General features: G+C 41.9%; 1 protein-coding gene and 1 long non-coding RNA gene across 2 annotated transcripts in view; one reads left to right on the forward strand and one right to left on the reverse strand.

Moving 5' to 3' along the window:
- LOC309347409 overlaps positions 1-14,242 on the reverse strand; it is a 33,014-nt gene extending 18,772 nt beyond the window's left edge. Inside the window, exons 1-2 of the long non-coding RNA XR_014158924.1 lie at positions 13,485-14,242; positions 238-350 (exon numbers count right to left, since the gene is read on the reverse strand). This is a non-coding gene — a long non-coding RNA (uncharacterized lncRNA). The remainder of the gene's footprint in view (positions 1-237; positions 351-13,484) is intronic.
- The window catches only part of PLCG2 (phospholipase C gamma 2), a 63,600-nt gene continuing 56,995 nt past the window's right edge, over positions 13,303-19,907 (forward strand). Inside the window, exon 1 of the mRNA XM_081871985.1 lies at positions 13,303-13,468. The gene's annotated coding sequence lies outside the window, so the exon portion shown is untranslated. The remainder of the gene's footprint in view (positions 13,469-19,907) is intronic.

Below are 19,907 nucleotides of genomic sequence, written 5' to 3' on the forward strand. Positions count from 1 at the left end.
CCCTTTTAATAGAAAATGCTTTCACATAGAGAACAGTCATCTGATAGCCCTTCAATAAAGGACTGATCTCTGTAAAGCAGAGAACATGGACTCACCCTAGTTCAGTTCCCTTTCCTGTTCTTCACAGTTAAATGTTGAGTGGCAGGAATTCACTGTGTCTCTAGATCACAGGTATATAAATGCAAATACAAGAAACTGAAGGCATTATTATGTGCTATTGTTAACTGGATTTCTTACCTGCCCTTCACCACAAGGTCCCAGGGTGGGTTACAACAAAGGATGTAAGAAGGCATGGATTTCTGTTCTGGCCCACGTTTGTTCCACACAACGCTGTTTCCGCTCCAGTTCAGCTTCCAACTAAAACGACAGAACTCACCTCACTGTGGCAGAATTTTATGTAATTAATTGTGTTGTTATTATGTTATTCCAATTTCAATGCAAAGGAAACTCAATGCATATGGCAGAGGGGTTAGTCATTCGGAGTGGCTGGGGCAACCCAGTCATATGGGCAGGGTACAAATAATAAAATTATTATTATATTGCTTGTGGACTAATAACAACAATCCGCTGATATCTGTTCCAGACATAGGACAAATAAGAACGTCAGAAATTTCTGCTCCCCTTTCTGTTTCCATCAGAATTATCAGACATCCCTAGTTACCTACCATAATGCAAAACAACAATTCTGAAATCAGTTCAACCAGCTTACTTCTGGGAAAGTCTCAAGGGCCATACAGAGAGGCCTGGGGGCTACATCTGGCCCCAGGCCTAAGGTTCCCCATTGCTGTTCAAGAGGAAGGGCCATGCAGAGTTTACTGCTGGAGAAGGCCAAATTCTGCTGCCACTCTCTAATGCCATCCCTTGTGATGGAAAGAGAGCTACCGAAAAGAAGGTGGCATAGAACATGAGGCCTACTCAGAGTAGACCCATGAAGAAGAAGAAGAAGAAGAAGAAGAAGAGGAGGAGGAGGAGGAGGAGGAGGAGGAGGAGGAGGAGGAGGAGGAGGAGGAGAAGTTTGGATTTGATATCCCGCTTTATCACTAAAAGCAGCTAACAATCTCCTTTTCCCTTCCTCCTCCACAACAAACACTCTGTGAGGTGAGTGAGGCTGAGAGACTTCAGAGAAGTGTGACTAACCCAAGGTCACCCAGCAGCTGCATGTGGAGGAGCGGGGAATCAAACCCAGTTCACCAGATTAACCACTACACCACACTGGCTTAATAGACTAGTTAATAGACATGACTTAGGTTTATTAATTTCAATGGGCCTACTTCAAGTAGGATTTACAGTGGTACCTCGGTTTAAGTACTTAATTCGTTCCGGAGGTCCGTTCTTAACCTGAAACTGTTCTTAACCTGAAGCACCACTTTAGCTAATGGGGCCTCCTGCTGCTGCCATGCCACCGCTGCACGATTTCTGTTCTCATCCTGAAGCAAAGTTCTTAACCTATTTCTGGGTTAGCGGAGTCTGTAACCTGAAGCGTATGTAGCCTGAAGCGTATGTAACCCGAGGTACCACTGTAGTTGGTTACAACCCAGTGTTTTTGAGGAAGGCTCTAATACTTGCACTTCTGCAGAAACCTACGATTTAAACATCAAATGTGATCAATACTGATCTCACTTCTGCATTTTTTACATGTCGACTTTGCTGAATACAATTTTTAAAAGCCCTCTGAGTTGCATCCCATTAATTTTTACTCAGAATAGACCTGTTAAAATTAATGGACAAAATTAATTTCGGTGGGTCTGCTCTGAGTAGGACTAACCTTGGATGCAGCCCTCTGATTGGACTCTCCAATTTATTTCCATTTCACAATCTCTGCTGCCCTCATTGGGCAAGAATAGGTAATGACAATTCCCACTCTGCTCTTCCAAAAGCATGCAGAGGTGTAGACTGCCTTCAGAGAGAGTAATGCTTGCATTTGCCTACATGGCAGTAGCAAGGTAGTGCAGCATGGACAAAAGGGACAACAGTGTGGTGTAGTGGTTAAGAGCAGTAGACTCGTAATCTGGGGAACCAGGTTCGCGTCTCTGTCCCACCGCATGCAGCTGCTGGGTGACCTTGGGCTAGTCACACTTCTCTGAAGTCTCTCAGCCCCACTCACCTCACAGAGTGTTTGTTGGGGGGGGGGGGAGATTGTGAGCCGCTTTGAGACTCCTTAAAGGGAGTGAAAGGTGGGATATCAAATCCAAAGTCCTCCTCTTCTTCTTTCACAGCATTTTCTGGGGCAGTCTACACTAACCTGTTGCCAAATAAATATACCAAGACAAATATACTAGATAAGTTTACTAGATAAATATATTAGATCACTCCCAAATTTCTTTATTTTTAGAGCAGGTCCAGAAAATGTCCCTAATATCAGTGTTCATTATTTTATATTGCCAGCATAAGCTGCTTGTTCTCTTATTTCCTTAAGGGTGGGGCTAGAAGTTTAATGAGGGACATTCTGAGAAAGCAGCTTCCAAATAATTGGTAATAGGTCATATCCAAAATCTCTTTCCTATTGTCCCTTTACGGATGTGTCCAAATCCATAATAATTTCATTTATTTAACAATTTTTGCATTACTATTTTAAGCTGCTTTTTTAAATAAAAAAATAGCACAAACAAAAAATAAAATAGTATAAGTGTATTCTGGCTTTATGTCTGAAGAGGGCAGCAGAAGGCAGTTCATTTCAGTGAGAAATTTCTCATCCCTTGTGTTGTGAAGGGAATCCCATACAGGCTCCTCCTTAAACTTTCAGCCCTATAGGGAAAGATTATCCCCACACTCCAAACATATTTACTTCCGTGCCTTCTTTACAGCATGAGAAGGGATATTAGGGTGTAAGACTAGGGTGTAAGCGTCCAAGGTTAAAACCACCACCTGTGAATTTCCTGGATGACCTTGTGCTTGTCAGTATTATATGTATTAAGGTTGTGAAGATAAAATGTGGAAGAGGAGAATCACAAATGCCACAAAAGGAAAACCAGGCACATGTATTAATTGCTTCAAGGCGGAACAGCTGGTCATGGGAAGGTAGAAACAAAAACAAGCCAATTCTATTGGGTCTGGTGACTTACCTGTCTGCTCTGAAATTTAGTAGAGTTTACTCCCAGATACGTGGGGTTAGTATATTAATTGCATTTGTATCACCTTCCAAAACAGTTCACTGGGTGTCTCCCAAAGCAAAGCGAAACAGTTTAAACTTAATTAAAATCAAAACACAAGATTCAATTTAAAATGTTATTACAAGTATACTTCAGGTTAAGGCTTCTTCATGAAAATCCACTTTAGCATACACACACTGCAAACAGAATATGCTTGTACTTAAAACCAGGGCAACATGGAAAGCGTTTGGGCTGTGCTTTTTAGTTTTAATATTTCAGAAATAAGAGGGGAGTGACGCTGCTGGGTGTGGGGTGAAATCCAAAGAAAGAAGTGATAGGGGAAGACAGGAAGAGATAAGAGTATTCTAGCCAGAAAACAAAGGGGGGGAAAGCGCGCACACTCCTCCCTTGTCTCCCCCCCCCCAATACACACGAAATATAATAAAAACAAGGTTCCTACTGTGAGAGAGAGATCTCTCTTCTCCCCGCACTGCAGACCACAGGCAGAACACATAGTTCTGATTGGCTAGTGAATGCAAGAAGCACACATGGTTCTGATTGTTATAAGGTGGGCTAATTGACAGGGAGGGCCATCAGGTTCCCTCCCCCCACCCCATGGCTTCCTTACAGGGAAAATGAGGGAGGGAAATGGGCAAAAGATTCCACCCCACAATCAAAGCCATTTATATAGGTCTGTTACCTGCTGGTGGTGGTTATTTTGACTGGAGAACTGGAGATGGGAAGAAGCATCTAGGAAGCCTCTCAGGCAGTGGAAAATCTATTAATAATGACTGTGGGCGATAGGAGAAAGATTGGATTCCATTCCACGAAAATGTCAACCTACAGAAACTATTTGAAAGTATTTGCAAATCTCCTCCCCTTTAAGACTGCAGCTAGATCAAGCTTTTCCCACATTATAGTGTTGAGTTTGGGTAGGCCCAAGAGCTCCCTGCAGGGACCCTGTGCACACCTGATGGTTTTCTGAGGCCAGCACCAGGAAGGATCACCCCTTCTCATGATGTGGGGAGAGTGGTCCTGCTTGGTGCTGGGTTTGGGGGTGCCCCAAAGCTGCTTGCATCAGCTGGTGTGAAGGGGGCGCAATTCTGCTTAGCACTGTGGCCCCACTTTATGCAAAGGCAACCAGCTTGGGGAGCTGCACAAAGCAGCCTTGGCCATCCTCATCCTCATAGTCAACCCCTACCCTTACCTATATGACGTAAGGTGTATGGTGGAGGGCCATGGCTTGCCCAAAATGGCCTCATGAGCTAATTGGGAAGTTGTGCAGGCCAAAGCTGTTGCAGAGGCCAGCGGTTCCTCACCCTGATTTTGGGATACAACAATTTACCTCAGGAGCTGAAGGCCGCTTGCCTTGCCCAAAGCAGAAGCGTGGTACTATTACTTCCCTTGATCTGGACACTATACTTTTGTTGATGCAGCCTAGAATAGCATTAGCTTTTTTTGCTGCTGTATCACACTGTTGGCTCATGTTAAGCTTGTGGTCTACCTAGATCCTTTTCATAAGTCCTCCTAGTAAGCCAGATGTCCTCTATCTTATATTAGTGCAGCTGGTTCTTCCTACCTAAGTGTAGAACCTTACATTTGTGGTTAGCCTGAAAGACAGCGCAGAAGCAGAAATAGCCGCTGAAGTACTGGTGTTAGTGGACAACTTTGTTATTGTTGTGTTTGAAACTGGGAAAGTGAAAATAAATTTTGTTTTCCAGGTGATGCAATATGACAGTGATTAGTATGGCATTCTCTTTTTAAAAACGGTGATTTCTTGGCAAATTATAAACGTTGAGTTGAAAATAAGCAAGTAATTATTGTGTTACAATAGCTAAGTGTAAATTCCTGTGGGCTTTACAACTTGGTCTTGACACTGATCTGCAACTTGTGAATGCCTATTAAAGTATATGCACAGGGTCTTGCTTTGGAGGTATTTTTTGGAGGGGTCTGTCAGCGAATTTTCACAAGTTACATTGGTCACAGGTAATTTGCCAGAAAACCCTTTCACCGCAGTTTCCATTACCAAAAGTTTGACACGTTCTCATGAAACATTAGCTCTTTATGTATATTACCACAGGTGGAAAAAACATGTTTGATTCACACTTTTAGAAAAAACATACCCAAATTGCAGGTGAATTATTGAGGTTGCAAAACTGTTGCATGTGTCACAAACAAATAACAGTGTTAACTGGAGTTAAATAATATTAGCTAAAACACAAATTATTCTGCAAAGAACCTCCAAACATTACATTGGTCATGACAGAAAAAACCCCAATCAAATTTCTCCCCCAGCCCTGTTCCCCCCTCCATTTGAAATTGCTGCTTCTTTGGTTTCTATTTAATATTTTAACATTCTAAATTATATTTTATGGTTTTGGGTTTGAAAGCTGCCCAGTGAGCAGTGTTATTGGGCACCCATACAAATGGCATAAATAAATACTTAAGATGTTTATGCCATACACAGATTGTGTCACGTTAAAACCTGATGTGTTTAAAGTGGCACTGTTATAAACTGGGTAACGAATTTGCAATGTTACTTGAACTTCCAGTAGACGGTGACAGTAATTTGGTATTCAAAACATGGACTCATTTCTTTATAAAATGTTTTCCATGAAGCGATATTTCCTCTAAGAATCTAGTGTGAAAATTTGATATTCAAATTTTCAACAAACACTACCTGTGTATGCAAGTGAAATACTCCACATCATTTAGCATTGTTCTTGCTTTCTTCTTGATGGATGATCTATGTAACTAAACAAATGAGCTCTGGGCTTACTGAAACACAGTTTGCATTGTGGAATACAGAGCCTTCACACAATCAGCCAAAGCATATATTTTTAACCTTTCCACTATATTTCCAGAAGCTCATTTTCAATGACAGTTGATTGATGATTATGGTTTTATTTACTTATAGGCCATCTTTGAACACAAGTTTCCAAGGTGGTATATATGAAACAATTCATAAGATACATGTGTTAATACCAAAATAAGCAAACCAACATATCGTATTTTTCCATGTATAAGACTATTTTTATTATTATAAGAAAATCTTAAAAATTGGCAGCAGCAGGGATTTTTTCAACCGGAACTCAGTTCCAGCATCTTTCAGGTGGGTGCCATTGCCATTATAAGAATCCAAGGGAGGCATTCATGGTGAGTTCCAGCATCTTTTTTACTAGAAAAATAGCACTGTCTAGCAGTAAGTGATTCTCAGTTATGGAACACAAGGGCTTGCTGGCTATAGCAATGGGGCAGAAATTTGACTCAGTTTGTATTTAAAAGCAACGCTACCTAATTCAAACTTCCTGAAACAAAATACAAACCAAAACAAAGCCATGCTTGGAAATTCATACTTCTCTTAATTTTGTAATGCAGTTTTTCAGTCCGGTAATATATACAAAAATGCATATTCCAGGGTAAAGAGTTTGCAAAAAGGTATATGCTACGGAAAATGGCATAGAGGAAAAAAGGGGGATTGCTTTGCAAAACTGGATATATATTAGGGAGAAATTGCCCTAATATGCTGGAGTTTTCATAAGAACTTTTTTTTTTTAATCACAACAACTTGCGGAAATGTGGTGAAGATTAGAAAAATGAGAAACTGGGAAAAACCAAAATCAAAAGTTTCATCCACTCCTAGCTGGCTATGACGCTATTACCGTCTGAGTGGGTGGCAGGGCCCACGTGAAAGCAATATAATATGATTGTGGCATCTCATGGCTGCTCAGAGTAGGGCATTTGGCTAACTCATATTAGACATAACACAATGAGAGAGAAAAAGAGGAGAGAGAAGTCAAAAACATATGGACTCTCTCGCTGTTTTTGGAAGCCTTTGGGTTAATTAATTACACATTTGTTCAAAACTGGTTGCGCTTCTAGAGGCAAATGGTTGACTGACTGCTAGCTATCTCTTATCTAGATGCTGCATTGCATTTTCCCAGGTACAAAACACTGCATTTGGGCAAATGTGGGACTTTCCAGGCACTGTGGGGAATTGCCCAGCTATGCTAAAATTCCTCCCCTGCTTACCAGAATCAATTTGAATACCACTGCCACACATATATATGTATGTCCTGTTTTTCCCTTCTACTCTTTATAGCATGGCTGAGGAACCTATAGCCCTCCAGTTGTTGCTTCCCATCAGCCCAGCAAACATGGTCAGGGATGATGGGAGTTGTAGTTCAGTAACATCTGGAGGGCTTACAGCAGAACAAAAGTCCAGTAGTACTTTCAAGACTACAGCAAATGTACTGCCTATTAGGATCCCCAACCTGATGTTTTCCACTTTCTTTCAACCAAGGAAAGGAGACAATGTCAGCTTGTTCCAAATATTTATGTTAAACATGACTTTTGCAAATAAATATATATATATTTCAGTGTTCTTCACATTTTTAGTTACCCCTGAAAGGCAAATTCCTTTAAATTACAATGATGTGCAATTAAAACATGTTTCATGGCATTTATTTATATAAATGTGTGTATGAAATAAAATAATTAAAACTATGGTACATACAACATCTATTGTATGCCAATTAATACTTTCCCTGTTGACTGGAAATTCTAACCTATTGGGGTTGATAAATCTAACAGCTGGATGGCTAAACTGCAGTCCAGCTACACAATGTGATGCCATAATGGTCCTGCAGTGGTTGGTTGTTTTTCTCACTCCCACACTCTTATTAGCAATTGGAACAAAGGTGGGAGTACAACTAGCTCAAGTGGGTGTCTTCCCATAAACCATGTGATCTAAAATTTGCTTCTTGGCATACTACTGTTTTTTGCAGAACCATGACCATTAGTGGTAACTGTAAGTTGCTTTGCTTAGGATACATACTTTTTTGAAGTTGTAGGTGCCAGACACCTATAACCCTAGCAAGTGCTAAAATACAAACCAGGCTAACTTCCTGTTTAGAGGTAATCACCTGGGTGATGGGCCATGAAGAGAACAAAGGAAAGGTGATGAGCCATTAAGGAAGCAAAGGAGAGGGGGCTCTGTGTGAGACAGCCCACTCGCAATTCACAGGTAGTGAGGGATAAAAGCCAGAGTTTAAAGTTGGAAGTGTGTGTAATGTGACCTAGAAGTAAAACAGCAGGCTGGAAAGCCAGAGTCAGACCACAATGTTTGATTTCTGTTTGAATTAAAGGCTGCGGCAATGGAATAACAAGACCCTTTGGGGGTGTTAATGCTGTGAACCCTTCCATCGTAGGCTCAGGTTGTATATATGTGTAAATAAACCATATATCATAAAGACACTGCAGTCTCTGCAGCTCCTCATTTCCAAAAGCGCTTGGGTAAGCGCTTGGAAAACCAGGGAGAGGTGGTGCTTGGATTTTCTGAAATGCTTTCCCTCTAACTGTGGTTCCAGGAATGTGATTGCAGAGAAGCAAGTGTGACAGCAGGGACCCCTTCTAAACCAAGCTTAGACTAACAAGGACTCACCTCCTAGGGTCTGCCCATGTGACCTCTTAGGCTCCGCCCAGGCACCCCACTAAATCTAGGTGCCACCAGCCTTCAGTGGGTGAGGGGTGTCACTTAGAAGGGTGTGTAGCCTGTGGGGAGCCTCAGGGGTCAGATAGAGAGGGTTAGGGCTACAATTACCCCTCCCTGCCTTAGAACAAACCTGCCCACCCTAGGAACCAAATATAGTTTTTCAACCATATATTGCAGTGACCAGTGCTATTTTTCTAGAAATAGAGGTACCAGAACTCACCATGAATGCCTCTCTTGTTCTCTTATAATGGCAATGGCACCCATGTGAGAGGTGCCGGAACTGAGTTCTGGTGAGTTTTAGCTGAAAAAAAGCCCTTGTGGTCACTGATAACTCCACTGCTTTTTCGTTGAGATGGTCAAATGCTGTTAGGCTGCATTTAATTTAATGCCTCCAGTTTATGCCTTCTTGCTGTGTCTTGACCTAACACGGAGATAATAGCCTAAATAATACGCTATTATGGAATGTGGGTTCTGTGTCTCCATTGCACATTAATGCACAGGCGATATTAAACATATGTCAACTTTTTACTAGTCTTGCTCCTGCACACTGTTACTTTAAATAGTAGAAGTTTAGCAGGTGAAGCTTTTTCAGGCATTCAAAGAAAGGGAGGGGACAAGCTTCTTCTGCTACAGAAGCACAGGGGCAGGAAAAAGTTGGCAACCCCATGTTAAACTGATCTACAAATTTTAGGCGCTAGTGAGGCTCAAAAATTGAATTGTTATTGCCAGGTAGTTTCACAGCTGGACCTAAGATTTACTGCACATAGAAAACAGAGAGGTAGAAAAATTAAAGATTATTTAATACGCAACAGTCAGCATTTGCTTGCTTCATTCTTATGGGTGGAGAAATGAAATCAAGGTGTGACCCAGGAGTGCTAACAAGATAGTGATCTTTTCCTGATCCCAGTCATCCAAGAGGAGTGCCTTAAAACTATCAAGTATTTACTCTTCTCATTCTAAAATCACTTTATTTCACCATTGGGTATTAATGTTTTTATTATTGTTGTTTCAGAGAAGATCTAATATATCAGAATACACATTTACTGAATTCTTAATGTACACAGAGTATTTCTAAGCACACAAAATTAAAAATTAGCTGCCCAGAACTTTTGAATTGTTACTTAGGTCAGTTGTGCAATAATTATTTTTTAAAAAACATTTGAGCAATGAATAGTCCATTAACAAGAGGTAGGTAAATGTTCTGGTTAGTTTCGTAATTCAAATAGATTTTGTGCCAAAGGGTATTAAGCAAATTAACTGAAATTGATCTGATCCAGATTGGTTCATTGGTATAAGAAAATTGTAGGTTTGAAATAAAGTTAGTTCAGCGACTGACTTCCTGCGCAAAAGCTGGATTCCCAGAAGATAACCAAAACCTCTCTGGCAGATGCTTATCTTTCTCTTTAAAATATTTGAAATACCTTACGCAATCCCTTCCTTTTATTGTTTTATGAAATGTACATGCATGCTAAACTGATATTCCGGGAAGCTATGAACAACTTTTTCTTCATTCCTTGTCCACCGGGAAAGGAGACTTCAGTGATCCAAAATTCTTTCCCCTTTCTTTTGAGAAGCAGAAGTAAATCCCTCCTGGCTGTACATTTACTCAGTTTGTCTTTCTTTCTTTCCTAAAAAACCTCCTTATTTCAACTCTTCCCAGAAGAACTGAAACACTCAGAAGCGAGGCTGTTTTCACATGAAATTATGGAACTATTCACACAAAAATTGCCATGATTAGTATGTCAGCACACAAAGTGATTTATAAAAAAATATTTATCTCCTTTTCATCAGGCTTGTTCTTGTGCCCTCAACAGCATCCTGGCATAGCACAATGTAGCAGCTGCTGCTTTCCTCATCCTTTAAATCTAAGCAAATCAAAACAAAACATCTCAAGCTAAATATCTGCCTCTTGGATTGTTGTTCAAGGATACAAGACAGCTTAAAAAGGTTGGCAAATAAAGTTGCATGACAGGTAGAAATTCAGGAAGTGAAGCTTTCCCCAATCTTACATCCCCATGCCTGGTACTGTAATTGCACCCCTTTCCCAAAGGCAGCCGAACAGACCCAGGGGCAGAAAAAAAACTAGGCAAGACAGCCTAAGGGAAAGCAGAGCAGTGGGGAAAATGAGTCAAGACTGACCCAAGAAAAAGCATTCCCTCCCCGCTTCCATTTACAGAAGCCAATTGGACTAGCAGATGAATCTTACTTAACATGGACCTGGGCCATCATTCTTTACTGCAACCGAGGGAGGCAGACTACCGTATTTTTCACTCTATAAGACGCACCAGACCACAAGACGCACCTAGTTTTTGGAGGAGGAAAACAAGAAAAAAAATATTCTGAATCTCAGAAGCCAGAACAGCAAGAGCGATCGCTGCACAGTGAAAGTAGCAATCCCTCTTGCTGTTCTGGCTTCTGGGATAGCTGCGCAGCCTGCATTCACTCCAAAAGACGCACACACATTTCCCCTTACTTTTCAGGAGGGAAAAAGTGAGTCTTATAGAGCAAAAAATACAGTAATTTAGGAGGCACAGATTAACCTGTGTGGCACATAGTTCTGTCTTTGCTGCTCATTCACCACTCTGCCTGGGGCCTACTCACTGCTTGCTCAAACAAAGGCTGTAAGGTAGCATTGGTGCTGCTGGTGTGTATTATATGACTAGAATATAGACTATGCTTGCTGCCTGGTAGATTTTCTGTATGCTTACTCAGTTAGGGGCTGTGTTGCATTGGGAAAAGGGACTAAGTGAGACAGCCACCAGCCTAGGCCAGCAACAAATATTCATAGTTGTTGGGTGGGGTGCTGGCTCAGGAAAATTTGGTGGTGGGGAGGTATGTAGGGTGGCCACTTCACACATCACCCCCCAAAAGGAACCACATCATCACCACCCCACCCAGGACAAATGAAGACAAATTTGCATGAAATGTGCCTGTTCTAATTTAAAAGTGCAGAAGCAGATTTGGAAATAATTACTATAATTTAAATAGAAATGCAATATAGACCACCGCGTGACTTCTGTGCCTGCCCAGGCAAATAGCCTGGTGTTTTGCCATCACCCCACCCCCAGTACCTGCTGCCTTAGAGCACCACGTCCGTCTACCAAATAAGAGTAGCTGCATGTACATGTCAAAAGTTATTTAATTGTAGTACATATTAATCAAATTGCTTTACTGCTGCTTCTCATCTATCCTAGCACCTTTGCACACTTGAATACTGTGACTTAACAACTGAGTTCAGTCCTGCTGCACATTTTTTCTTTGCCTACCAACAACAAAGAAGTGCTAGACAACTTTATAAAGAAAAGAGTTTGGGGCTGAAATTTCAGTGAATTGGCCTGGAATTGTTCCAAGTCTAAGGGGGCTAACAGGCCTTCCTGTGGCAATAGCCCTGCAGTGCTAAACTAAGCTGAGGCAGTTGCCTGAGGCATTTTTATTGATGTCTTATTAATTTACATACTGCTTACATGTCAAAATGATGTTGGTTTGGCCTCCTGTCAAGATATTATTGCCAGGCATAGCATGAGGGATCCCAAGGTGGGGTCAGTGGTCTTCACCAGTGTTTGGATGCCAGTCACCATTTTGAGTTACAGGTAGGTAGCCGTGTTGGTCTGCCATAGTCAAAACAAAATAAAAAAAATCCTTCCAGTAGCACCTTAAAGACCAACTAAGTTAGTTCTTGGTATGAGCTTTCGTGTGCATGCACACTTCTTCAGATACCAAAACAAAATAAAAAAATTCCTTCCAGTAGCACCTTAAAGACCAACTAAGTTAGTTCTTGGTATGAGCTTTCGTGTGCATGCACACTTCTTCAGATACCAAAACAAAATAAAAAAATTCCTTCCAGTAGCACCTTAAAGACCAACTAAGTTAGTTCTTGGTATGAGCTTTTGTGTGCATGCACACTTCTTCAGGTATCTGAAGAAGTGTGCATGCACACGAAAGCTCATACCAAGAACTAACTTAGTTGGTCTTTAAGGTGCTACTGGAAGGAAGTCACCATTTTGAATTAAGATGAGGGACCAAAATGTAATTTTGGATTGACTCCATCCGATTTTGGGCATGATGGATCCCAACTCACAAATTGCATTACCCTTTACATATACATATATATGTGTGTGTGTGTGTGTGTGTGTGTGTGTGTAATATGTGTGTGTGTGTGTGTGTGTGTAGTGGTGAGTGCCTAGGTATTTTAGAAACAAAAATTTCCCCGCTCCTGTGTGCGTGTGCGACCTGCCTCTCACAGATCTGTCATAGCCCTCTCAATTTAAGTTATATAAATATTCCATCCCTCTACCAGGTTCACACACCTTATCTCCCATTCTGTATCTATCTGTCCATCGACCGATCACCCTGTGTCCGGTTTTTTAAAATTCTTTCCCCCACTTGTGTTTTCCCTCCCAAACCCATACGGGAGACAGAGGAGACTGGCCACGTGAAGAACGTTTGCGTTTTGCACCTACACATCAGCGGACATACGAAGGGGAGGAAGGGAAACGCGGGTGTGCCTGCTTGTATAGACGCACACAAACATCTCTCTCGCTCTCTCTATACACACACACACACAGAGACACACAAGCGGCGCGCTCTTTCCTTCCTCTCATTCATTTACACACCCGTTGCGCCCGGGCGTCTCCCTCCGCCCCCCGCCCCTCCGCCGCTCTGTGGCTCCGCCGGGTCACGTGGCCCTGCCCTCCCCCGGCCAACCCTCCGCGCCTGCCTGCCTCCCTCCCGGGGCTTGAGAAGCAGAAGTGGGGAGCCTTCCTGGGGCAGCAGGCGGCGAGGAGCAGGGCGGGCCGCCAGCGACGACCGAGCGAGAGGGACGACTCCGGCTCCCCGCCTCTGGGACTGAGGCGCAGGTGAGGGGAGACGCCGAGGGAGAAGGAAGGTACCCCCGCACTTACTTACCCTCTCCTCCTCCTCCTCCAGCCCCACCGTGCGGAGCCCTCTTGCCTTCTCCTCGCCCTAGATTCGCCAGCTGCGGGCGGGTTGGGGCGGCGGTTCCTCACACCTCCTTGCCTTCCTGTCCCGCCTCACTTAGTTATATGGCAGGTATTAAGAGGTGCGGGGCGGGTGGAGGGATCCCCTCCATCCCAGCTGCGGGCTATCAGTTGGTTGGTTTCTTCAATACTCACTACTACTCCCGTAAAGATACTGTCAGGGAGCCTTACAGCAAATGCAAAGAAGTTTTTGTTGTTTTTGTTTTACGGAAATGTAGAGAGCGTGAAGCAACAGATTAAAAACTGGCCGCGATATCAAGGCTGTGTACGTGTTCCGTGGGGTTATTTCGAGTGCTTTCCTTCCAACCCGAGACAGGTTGTGGTTACTTCGACATCTTTTTTTCTCCTTCCTGCCGCTGACCCGTTGTTGCCCACTAAGTGATAGCGCTGGGGATCAGAAGTTGCCCGGAAAGACTCAGCCAGGGAAACTGGTTGGCGTGTCTCGGCAGTGTAGGGAACACGTCGTTCTGCACATGCTCTAGGGGCACTCACTTGACAGCCTTCCTATTACTGCAATTTATTCATTAGACTTATATCACATGCTTCCTCTCAAAGGACCCCAGGGCGGCATTCATCCTTAGACAAGTTGTGGCTGCTTTGCATCTTCTTCCTCTTCAGTTCACACCCCCCCTTTTTTGGACTTCACTAGTTAGTGGATTAAAAAGGTGTTTAGCCTTAAATATGGCTGGAAATGCCCTTTAGCTTGACACCTGGCAAGGCTGGAGGGGAGCTAAGTTTATGCACATACTTTGGGGCACTGCCTCCCCCCCCCTTCCCCTCCTTCAGCTGTGATAGAAAGGAACTAACATTGCACATGCTCTTGGCCACTCTGTTATATTAAGGTTCTGCACCTCCACCGCTTCTCCAGTTTCTTGAGGTCTTCCTTGGAGACTTTGCTCAGGGTAGCTGAGGACTTTATCTAGATGGGACTTATCTGTAGCAGCACTTCCTTTTGTAGAAATCTTGCTAGCAGGCTCATTGGGCCACCTAACTACTTAGTCTCAGGTCCCTCCTTGCTTAGTCAAAATTTACTTTTTCTTTGCACAGACTTTTTAACAAGGAGATTGTTCCTGGAAGAGTGCTGCAGCTTATTTTATTTAGCTTTTTGTTATATATTTTTTCAACTTCTCATTACTTCACACTTTGCCATTTGCGTTTAGTGTCGTTGAACAGAAAGGCAGCACATAAATAGGTTTTGTAATAAATCAGTCTTCCTCTGGGGAGCCCGGACTCTTGACCCAGTGGACAACCTTGCTCTTGACAATCTGACTAAGGACTCTCTGCTTCATTTGCTGCCACCTCTGTCTCACTGAAGAGTCTGCTGCAAAAGAGGGAAGGAAACTAGCTGTCCGCCCTCCCTCTCCCCCTCCTTTACTTTCCCCCCAACAGAGAGGTGGGTGGGTTAGTAACAGCACCAATTTAAAAGTAGAGTGAAGGAAGGAAAGGTAGTGGTGTGAACAAAGAGGTGAATCTGGGTTCAGAGAAAATGTGTGTGTGAACCTTGTAGGAAGGAAACATATGTTTATCACTATTTCAAATGTATGAACATTGTTTTAAAGTTGAAAAGCCAAGTCTCTGGGTTGCCCCTGAAAAGGAAGGGGTTTCTGTAGCCTCCCAAACTCCCTCAATTTATGTTGGGTTAGGGAAGGGGATTTGTCTGGGAGCAGCGGACGCTTCATACAGCAGAACAGAAGGAACAACTTCAGGTAGGGTATTTTTTGTTGTTGGTTCAGTATATGGTCATCTTCATACATGATATTGGATGGGAAAAAAGTGAGGAATGCTAAAAAAAAAGAGGATTATTTGCATTGTGAGGAAAAAGGAAAATTGATGACAAGCAGTCTACTCCAAAGAAAGTCAGTCCTAATGAGTTCAGTGGGACTTTCCACCAAGTGTGTAGGATTACAGTATGTATAATATCAAATACACCAGGTATCTAAGAACTGCAGTGCTCTTTCATGGGGCTGCTTTGAGGCTGAAGCAACTGCCCATCTTCTTGTGCTCCCCACCTCCCTCTTTTACTACCTTTGATTAATAAACAATTAGAGTAGCTTTTATTCTGTCATAATCTCTAAGGCCAATCAAAGATGCCTGTTTTACCATATGTATGCCAGGTTCAAACAAGAAGGGGATTTGTAATTTTCTCCTCTTGCTGTTCTTTAGGTCTGTTCTTTACATTTCCTAAAGCCTGATAAAGCAATGAAACTTTCTCCATCTTTTGGACAATTAGTTAGGGTACTTGTGTTAAGCAACTTCTTATGTTAGTAGTAGTACACTTTATAAAATGTAGACTAAAACTGTGTGTTCTCAAATTGTGTCGCTCAACATGAATTCTCATGGGTTATAAAATCAGATAGATAAAGTGATCTTTCTGGACCATATTCTCTCTGTGTATGTTCATTATATGGTTTTGAGTTACTCAGAGCGGATAGCGGGTTTCAAACAATAGTGAAACTGGTTATAGATACTGTTTTATTTTCATTTATTTCACATGGTTGTTGTTGTGTGTATAAAGTTGCGTGTCTACAACAAGTCCAAGGACATAGAACATGCTGATCAGAAGAAAAGGAGTGTAAATGATGGTAACGAACCTTTATTTAATAAAATACAACTGGAGAGCTTCAGAAATTATTACACCTTACACATTTTGTGTTTTGAAGGGCATGGCCAGATGGGAGCTTCCTGTGCTTTTGATTTCATGTTTTAGTGCCCAACTAAGCATATGGAAATAATTTCCTTTAAGGCAGTTGCAACATGACAAAGAAGATCTGATGGGTCATCCTGTAACACTGGTCCCAAGACTTTGGGATAGCAGCAATACATGACTGAACCCTTTGATACTGAACTTCCTGTGCCAAGATGTGTTGTATGATTAATTTATTATATTGTAGCTAGGTAACCCACATGTACAAACCCTGGTGCTTTGATGTTCTAGGCTTGGTACAAATAAATATCAAGGACTTAATTTTACATGGTACTACTAATTCATCTGAGTTACCTGTGGGCTTATGCATCATATCCAGTTTCACTGCTGATGTATAACTTCCAGCTTTGCTACTGGCTTTCAGATTGGTGTTTGGGCTTTGCATAGGCTAGGGGTTTCTGACTTGAGAGACAGGGGAGGCAGTTTAACTACACACACACACAAATCCTCTCAGTAAGGACTCAAGACAGAGTTCACTTGATGGTTTTTGCCAGCAAGAAGTGTGTACTAACCATACTTCCCTGGTTTTGACTACTTTGGAAGTTCATATTATTTGTTTAGTCTAATCTGATCCACACTTGCACAAGTTTGTTAATTGATATGTCATCCTTTGCAGATAGTTAACTTTATTTGCAGGCTAGGCAGAGAAGATGGTTGTGTAACTCAGCTGTGGCCACTAAGAACTCTTCCAGTAATTATCTAGGGAAATCTCTCCCTAGCTGCATGATATTTCCAGGTTCCAGTGTAAATTAGAGCAGACTGTAATAAAAGCCAATGTAGTATTCCAGTGGTGGATCAAACCTATTATATTTTACCTGCAGAATTTCAAGATTCATAATTTAGTTTGTCTCCTTTTGTCATGCATACTGAAGGGTTTTGAGAATGTTTCAGACAATAATATTCCTGACATTCATAGATCCAGAGGCTTTCCACATAACCACTGACTATTTTTACTTCTTGTTAAGTCCCAGCCACAGAAAATTCTATATTTTTATTCTGGCTGGCCTGTAATTGCTTCTCATTGTTCCATTTCTTGGTATTGCTGCCACTTCTTTAGTGCCTGTTAGTTTTATCTATTTTTTGATGCCACATTTTATTTTCAACTAAGAAATTCTGCACAAACAATTATGTGTTATATGCCCGGGGTTTAGAGTGCAGGCATCACTTCAGGTGCTGAATACATTTATCTGGCGTGCTGTGCAAACAAATAGGCATAAAACCTCTGACTTTGAAGGATAAAGTCTGCTGTGTAGGAAACTGCCATAATGAGTAATTATGATTTGTTCCAGCAGCTCAGGACCAGGGAGGGCAGACTTCATGCTTGCTGGATCTACTTTTGTGTTTTACTGGGACTCAAAGATCCACCAACTGGAGCACGGTGCACAGGATATACACTAAAATAAAAATAAAGAAGAAGAATTAAGTGCTCTGAGCTGCTGCTGAATTCAGGGATCTGTTCTAAGTACCAGACCTGAGCTACCCTCACAGTCCTTCCACACAAAACTCTTATTATGGTTCCCTCAGGCTTTCTTCATTTTAGCAATCTAATTTGGACAAGGGCGCAGGGAAAGAGTCATTTTATTGGTGTTCATGTTAAACAGTTGAGAGTCAGAAATCCTTGCCTGTGTACTGCACATCATCTAGAGATCAACAGTACCAGTAGCCTCTGTTAAGATGGTGTTTGGTAATGCAGCATTTTTAAGCTCCCTGCAGGGAATTTGAGTGTAAGGATGTGGAACACTGTGAATAGCATTTGTTGAGGTTTGGTTCATATTTTCCTTTTCCACAAGTCAGCAAGGTGAAAATTAAAATGTCAAAATACCTCTCACTTTGTGCTTTGCAAGGCAATTAAAAAAGGTAGCAGTGCAACCCATCCTGGACCTGGAGGTGTGTTTCAACTACAACCCATTTGCTCATAGCTATTTTTGGGGCAAGATGGTTGAGAGGATGGTAGACAGCTTCTGGTGTACTTGGAGAAAAAGGATTATCTGGAGCATTTCAGTCTGGCTTTAGGCCTGAGTTTGTCACTGAAACTGGGAGACAGGTGTCAGGAATGTAGCCCTGTTAATTCTCCTTGAACTCTGTTGCTTTGGTTATATTTGATGATGGTATCTTCCTAGAACGCTTCTGTCAGCTGGGAGTGGGAGTCATGGAGCTATGGTGGCTCTGCTTTCACTCTTCCATATAGGGTCATTTCCGGAGACTAGCATCGGGAGACCCCCTGCTTGGCCCCTTGGCAGTTATGCTGCAGGAATCCTGCAGGGCTCCATCTTGACCTCTGAGTTTCTTAACATCTACATGAAACCTCTGGGATAAGGTATTATTCCATAAATTGTGAGGCTGAAATGCTTAAAAGATCACCTTTCTCTTCATCTGCTAGCCCAGGCTTTTAGATCTGCTGTGGAGGACCGTGTCATCCTGCCAATGAGGGAAGCCTAATGTGCAGTGACGGGGATCAGACCTTCTCAGTGGTGGCACCTTGCCTGTGGAATTTCTTATCTTTGCAGGATAGGAAAACCCTCATCACTGAATTTTTGATGGTGTATTAAGACCACTCAGGTCTTAGGAGCAAACAGATGCATTTTAGGCCAGATGTACTGATGCTACCTGCAGTGTTGTATTTTGTAGTGTTGCATTTTGACTAGTGTTTTAAAGTTATGATTAAGGTTTCAAATGGTTTTTGAAATGTATTTTAAGTATCCTTTGTAAACTTCTCTGCAATCTTAACAGATGAAGGACAGTTTAAAAATCGAACAAATTGGAATTGCAGTTAATTTATTCACTGCTAGAATGATAAACTACACGATGCAGTTCAGCCACATGTTATGTTAGGAGCAAATTGAGTAAAATACTTCCATTAGCTTTTACCTTCTTTTTCTATCACTTTTTTTCTTTTTCAGATTTCTTCTTTTCCCCACCCTTTTTTGTGTAATCTAGGGTCTTTTTTATTGATTCTTGGAGAATCTGAACACATATGTTTCTATATATGTAAGTAGCATTGGACAGTGTTCTCGAAGCTACGAACATGAGTTTGACCAAACTGCAGGAGGCAGTGGAAGACAGGAGTGCCTGGCGTGCTCTGGTCCATGGGGTCACGAAGAGTCGGACACGACTAAACGACTAAAAAACAATAACAAAGTAGCATTGATTGCTTTGTTATACACAACTGGTATAAGACACCAGATATATGGTATATTGTAAACTTACAAATAAATAAAATAAAAAGTGAATAAATTAAGGGGGGGAAAGGGTGAAATATTTGTGTTTCTAGAGCAAGATAATGCTTTAAACATTTCTAACTATTAACAGGCAAAAGGAAGGAGTTAAGCTGAAGAGGAGGGCTATGAGAAGGAAAACAGGTATTCGGGCCTGGTTATTAACAAGGAAACTGAAACAAGAAGCTTGTAATAAAAAGTAGAGGGCAAAAAGGCTGAGGGGAAAGAACAATAAGGCAGATGCTGTTGTTTTTGGCTGAAGTTTTTTTGGGCTTTGGTTGAAGACGTTTTCCCAATCCTTCTTGTGTCCTGCTGTTGGTTGGTATGTATAGTATGATTCCAGAGGAAAGCTTGATAGCTATTTTCTTCCTACTGTTTTTCATGAAGGAGAGCAGACTTGCTAATATT

The sequence above is a fragment of the Podarcis erhardii genome (genome assembly GCF_964252035.2).
Source record: "Podarcis erhardii genome assembly, chromosome: 7".
In the NCBI taxonomy this organism is placed as follows: Eukaryota; Metazoa; Chordata; class Lepidosauria; order Squamata; family Lacertidae; genus Podarcis; species Podarcis erhardii.